The following is a 5,947-nucleotide window of genomic DNA, read 5'->3' as shown; positions in this document are numbered from 1 at the left end:
ATGACACCTCCAGCCCCCATCCAGGCCCGACACTAGAGCTACGCCAAACTCATTAAATCTGTGTAAATATTTCAACTACGTAAATGCACAAAGCCGATAAACAGAAAACGTGAAAACACAAAATACGCACATCAAGTATACGCCGCATATGCCGTGCGGCAAATCAAAATTCTGTAGCTGCCTAGCTACTGTACATACAATGAGACAGACATACGTATTTTTCAAAAATTAGAGATGATATTTTAGGAGGGGTTACGGAGGGGCTACTGCGTGCAGTACGTTGCTCCTTGCTTGCTTTTAGGCAAGGGAAGAAATTGCTCAAAGTTGTTACCAAAAAATACGAAAAATTAAACAGAAATCAAGATATGCAAGTACTTAACTAGCCAAATCTGTACAAGCCTAGTTTCTAAGCATCCTGTTAATGCAAATCGGAAAATCGAAAAATATATAGCTAAAGTTAAGATTAAATTAACTGCAAATAGAGTCTTCAATATTGATGCTTAACGTAAATCAAAAACACTTTTCGTGTACAATTAAAAACTACATAAAATAGTTGGGTAAATTTAATTGTTCTAACTACCGATAAGTACATGAAAAATTAAATTAGATTGATAAATAGCAAAGCTTATATGATTGAGATTAATAAGCGAAAATCCAATGCAATTTTTAGGCAATTTACGAATTTTAATTAACTTTGAAAAGCCAGCAAAAAATGCAGAGACAAACCCAAGACGCAGACGCCACTGTAAATTTCTACAGAGTAGGCTAATAAAATTGTAGGCACAAATTGTACAGTTATTTCTTCTTACTCTATGCAATATTTAACTGCTTAAGGCACACCTAAACACACACACACACATATGGAACACGTATATGTGCATATCTTGAGAAAATTATCCATGGTATTCTGCATGAGTATTTGTTGAATGTCTAGGTCTAAGGAAAAATATGCAAAGTATCTAACTACAATATATTAAGTAAATATTTATGTTTAGCTGTGTTAATATGTAATAATGAATGTTATTAAGTCTTTAAATAAAACCGCATTGAAAATCGAAGCTGCCGCCTGCTGCTTCTGCGTTGCCCCAAAAAGTAGGCAATGCTTTTTACGTAAGCGCAACTGGAACTGAAACTAAAGCTGGTACTGGAACCGGAACTGGAACTGGAACTGAAATTGTCATTGTCAGCGCTTGTCCTTGCTTCTCATTGTTTTTTCTGCTGCGCGTTATACGTTTTTTATTGCTGTCATAATATCTCGCCTTGGCTGTATTCATGCCGCGCTGTTTCCCTTTTTTATTGTTATTATATTTACTTGTCGGATTTGCAGTTCTCACTCGCCCCCACATTCATTTGCTTTCTATACGTCTGTTTTAATGCGAACATATTTGTTTTGACTTATGGGGGGGAAGGAGGTTGCACTTATAGGCCAGGGTCGGTGCTGCGTATGCCATGCATGCACTTAAAACATTTGATTACGTGTCATATATCAGCACATTGTACGATTGAATTTCGACTATGAGGTCGTTATTGACAACCATAAAGCAAAACCCATGGGCATTTATTATTGTTTATTATTTAGTATATTATTTATTCAAAGGTTCGAGCACTTTTTGTTCATAAAGTTCTTTGAGCTTAGCTGTGTTTTATTAATTTGAAGAGTTGCCTTATGTTAAAATCGATACCTAAGTAGACTTTACTGCTGGTTTATTTACTTGGCCAGCCCCAGCCCATTATCCGGTCGCATTTAAAGCACTTCAACTTTAATAATCTTGGGCGAAAATTCCGCACAAATTAAACATCACTTGAAATGAAACGCCTCCAGCAGTAGAACTAGTCCTGGCCAAGTTGTGGCACATTTAAAGTTTGTGCAGCAATTAAAAATTGTGAAAGGCGCTGAGGCGCTTGCACGGATTCCGGGAACAAAGTTGCCACACAGCTCGGCATGAGCTCGTGCTTATTTGCTTAATTTCACAGAGCGCATATGCACAAAAGGACATCAGCACCAGGCATAGACCGGGGGCAGAGCTGGGGCGTGGTGTTGGCTTCTTTATATATTTATTTAGTTATTTTTTTTTTTTTATGCCAGCCACTTGCATTGCATTTTGTTTATATGCTTTTAATGCAATTAGCACGCTTTTCACTTTGATTTACGCCCAGGCGCCCGAGTGCTTGACTAACCGAGGGGTGGGACAGACAGACGGACAGACTGAATGACAGTCGGTCTGACAAACTGTGCCCAAAGGGCGCTTTGTCTATCTAGGCACACACGAGTGGCTGGCAGCTCTGTTTCAGCCTTTTTGTCCCACTGTTTGTCTCGCATTTGTCAGTGTACATATTTATGAGTGGCAAAGCGGCTTTCATCTTTTGTCGGGCGGCGTCTCCGGGTGTTGACTGCCTCCCTTTGTTTGCCAGCCTGGCTGCTGCTGCTGCTGCCTCTCTGTTCATTATGTGCTCGTTGCGCTTGTTTATGCAACCATTTTCATTAGCAGCGCCGCGTCATTGCCATCAGTCAGCAGTCAGCAGTCAGTCAGCAGTTGGTATTGGAGTCGGACTGGGAGTCCTTGTCACAGCCATTTGGGTGCTTTGGCCCTTTCCTTAATGCATATTGTTTGTGCCTTGGAGCGTCGTTTGTTGCGTTGTTTTTAATTACGATTTGCTCACTTACATCCCATTTTGCTGCTGCTAATACCCACATGTCCCCGTCGTCCGCGGCACCGACTGCTGATTACACTTCAATCAAACGCGCATAAATATCAATCAACGGGCCAGCGCCAGGCTAAGAAACGCCCCCGAAGCAAAACTCGTTTAAAAGTAATCAACAAGTGGCACGAAAATGGCGCAAAAAGCGAAATGCAACAAAATTGAAACTCATCAAAGAATCAGACATGCTAGAGAAATAGCCACGCATTAAATAAATCATCTCGATATCCGATACGTTGGTAAAGAGTTCAATAATATATAATAATACATAGGTTAAAGAATAATATAATAGTTTATAATACGCATTCAAAAGGGGGCCTCTTTAAGTCTTCTGTAGAATTAACTTTAAGTAAAAAATACCTCGTGCTCCTCGGTTCTCGAGACTTTTCTATTTCTACTATATACATGTAGATATAGATATTTTAATGGAGCTATATTATACTTGGCCAGTCCATCTGACCTACAAAAACAAGTTGTTTTTTTTTTGCGATATTTATTTATGCATTTATTTAAATATTTTTCAGATTCTATGAAGTATTAGTCAGGCCTATCCCTTGTTATAAATACCTAAATAGATAAATATTTCTAATGGTGCATATTTTTTTGAGATTTTAATATGTTTCATTCACGCTTCATGAAATCTCTTTCAAATTTGTCATTAAAGGCACTAAAGCAATAGCACTGTTAATTGTACATATTAAATAGGGTATGCCCCGAGGTCGAATTACTCACTCTGTCAGCACGGCTGTCAACATGCCGAACAGGTGTTAAAGACTGCCAAATGCAGATATTGTTTATTTTTAAACTAACTAATACAGACGTTTAACATAAAGTTAATTCTCAAATATCACCTCTAACTATAGAGTTGTAAGAGGTAGATGCAAATTAAAAAAAAAAAAAATCGTATATAGCTCTATTCAATTGCTTCCTTTCACACTAGACACACACATACGCTCACACACACTCCGCGCAACTGCATAGAAAATATCATAGCATACTTTTGCGCGCTCGCTTTTCGCTGGTATTTCGATTTCAATGAGTTATGGGCATAAATAAATGTCAGCATCGTTACTGGACGCTGTCGATAATTTATGTTTATTGCTTATGCAAAACGCAAGTCCAATAAGCACAAAATCAAACAAATGGCTAAAAGTTCAAGACCCCGTGCCCGTCCCCGTCCAAGACCCCGACCCCGACCCCGACCCCCTCCAGGAGCAGCCACTGCTGGGTGTCAATTTGGGGTCGTGTCTTGTGTCTCGAGCTAATGGCGGCTCGTTGATAAGCTGTTCGCTGCGAAATTAGCAAACAAAATGCGTAGCTGTAAATGCTTTTGCCTTTATTTTCATTTTCATTTTCGATTTTTTTTTGCTAGGCCGCAAGGTGAAAATTGTGTGCGAAAAGTCGTACGTGCGTGAAAATGAATGAAGGGCGCGTGCACAAAATGTAATTGTTTGCGGCGGGAACTGTGTGGTCAGGTGGCCGGCAAAGATATGGCCCTGCCTTGTATATGATTTAATGTTAATCACTTTTAAGAGCCGGAGATGGAGATGGAGATGGAGATGGAGTTGGCTGTTAGGGAGCTGTGGAGCTGTGGAGATGTGGAGCTGGGCATATTGAAAATACAAGCTCGTAAATTAAATTTTACACCGGCTGGCGCAATGAATAGCTAAAAAGTCCGTCTTTGGTTGGCCAAATGATGCAGCAGCAGCAGCTACTCCTCGGAAAGGCCTCCGACTTGGCCCCATAAATTCTTGGGCTAAGCACACGCAGTGCGCCTGGTCATCCATTGCCAACTCGACTCGACTCGGCCACGTTGTGGCAAATGTCTGTTGGCCTTTTTTATCGTTTAATTAAAATTCGCAACACGTAAATCCATTTGAGCCGCTGCTGCAATCTTTACTTTAACCTTAAGGCGTTCGCTTCTTAGCCGCAATCCAAGTGCCAAGCTGTGCGAGAGTCCATGTGTGTGTGTGTGTGTGGTAAATCCCATTTTTCTATTTTGTTGCTCCATAAAACCACTTTACACAATTTTCGTCTTTTGTTTTTCGATTTGGCTCGTGTTGTTTTGTTGTTTTGGCATTTTTTTCTCTTTTTTCCATCCTTCCTTCGACTTTTACCAATTATTGTGCGCTAGTGCAGCCAGTCAGCCGGAGCCGGAGCCGTAGCCGGAGCGCTCGAATTAGCCTTTGTTGGCGCTACCAATCAGGCCAGCCTCCAGCTCCTAATCCCCACTTCAACTCTCGTTCGTCTTCTTCTTCTACTTGCTCGACTGGCTTTCATTACTTTTTCTATCAACGTACTTAGGCGCCATTGTTGTGCAGTTATTTAGCACAATCAACACCCGATGCCGCTGATAGCCCCGCCCTTCTGGACCTCCCCCACCCCCCTGACAGACCAACAACTGCCTTTGACTTGGTACATTTTATCAATGTTCCCTCTCCACTCTCTCCTTTTCTCCTGCTGCCTGCAGGCAGGTTGCTTTGTTCATTTACGTTTTAGCCGAGCTGCACACTGAATTAATGGAAATTACACTACACTACATCGGGCTGGGCATTAAAAAATTAACAGAATATACACTGCACACAGCCGGCAATTGGCCAATTGGCATCGCATCGGGCAAGTTGAAATGCAGCTGTTGTTCGCCCTGGCTTACACTCAATTACAGGAATGTCGGTGAGCCGATGAATGGCCCAGTGTGCCTTGTCCACTTGCCCAAGGTTTGAGCCGAGCAAAGGATTTAGTTGCTAAGCAACGGCAGTTGTAATTGAGAGCCCGAATACCTGCCTTTGTAGGCAATTGAATGGCTTTATAATGCGCTTTATGCGCAGCTTTATACCAGCTCCTGCTGGCTCAATGGTGTAAATATCCCCATTTCAATTAGATGTAAACAAAAGATTTGACATGCATGCGCCTTACATCGGCTTTTTATCACATTCGTCTGGATAACTAACAATCGACTGAGTAGTTGATTGATTGGAATATGCAACTGAGACAGGAACAGGCTACATTTAGAAACTTTCTTCGAAAATGAACTCAGGTAATATTATAGGATAAATATCATGAAAATCATAATAATAATAACCTGTGCAACTTTTCTTTAGATATATGCATTTGTCTTGACGAATTGCCTAAAACGTAGGTCCTACGTAGCTAAAGTTCTTGCGGAAGCTGCATTTGGATGAAGTCAAGGATGAGGCTTGGGAAAATTTGATCACCAATGTGGAGGAAACGTGGGTGAAAGTGATTG

Source organism: Drosophila novamexicana, unplaced genomic scaffold (genome assembly GCF_003285875.2).
Source record: "Drosophila novamexicana strain 15010-1031.04,08,12 unplaced genomic scaffold, DnovRS2.1 tig00000974-arrow-arrow-pilon, whole genome shotgun sequence".
Lineage (NCBI taxonomy): Eukaryota > Metazoa > Arthropoda > Insecta > Diptera > Drosophilidae > Drosophila > Drosophila novamexicana.
Note: the sequence above shows the minus strand (reverse complement) of the source record.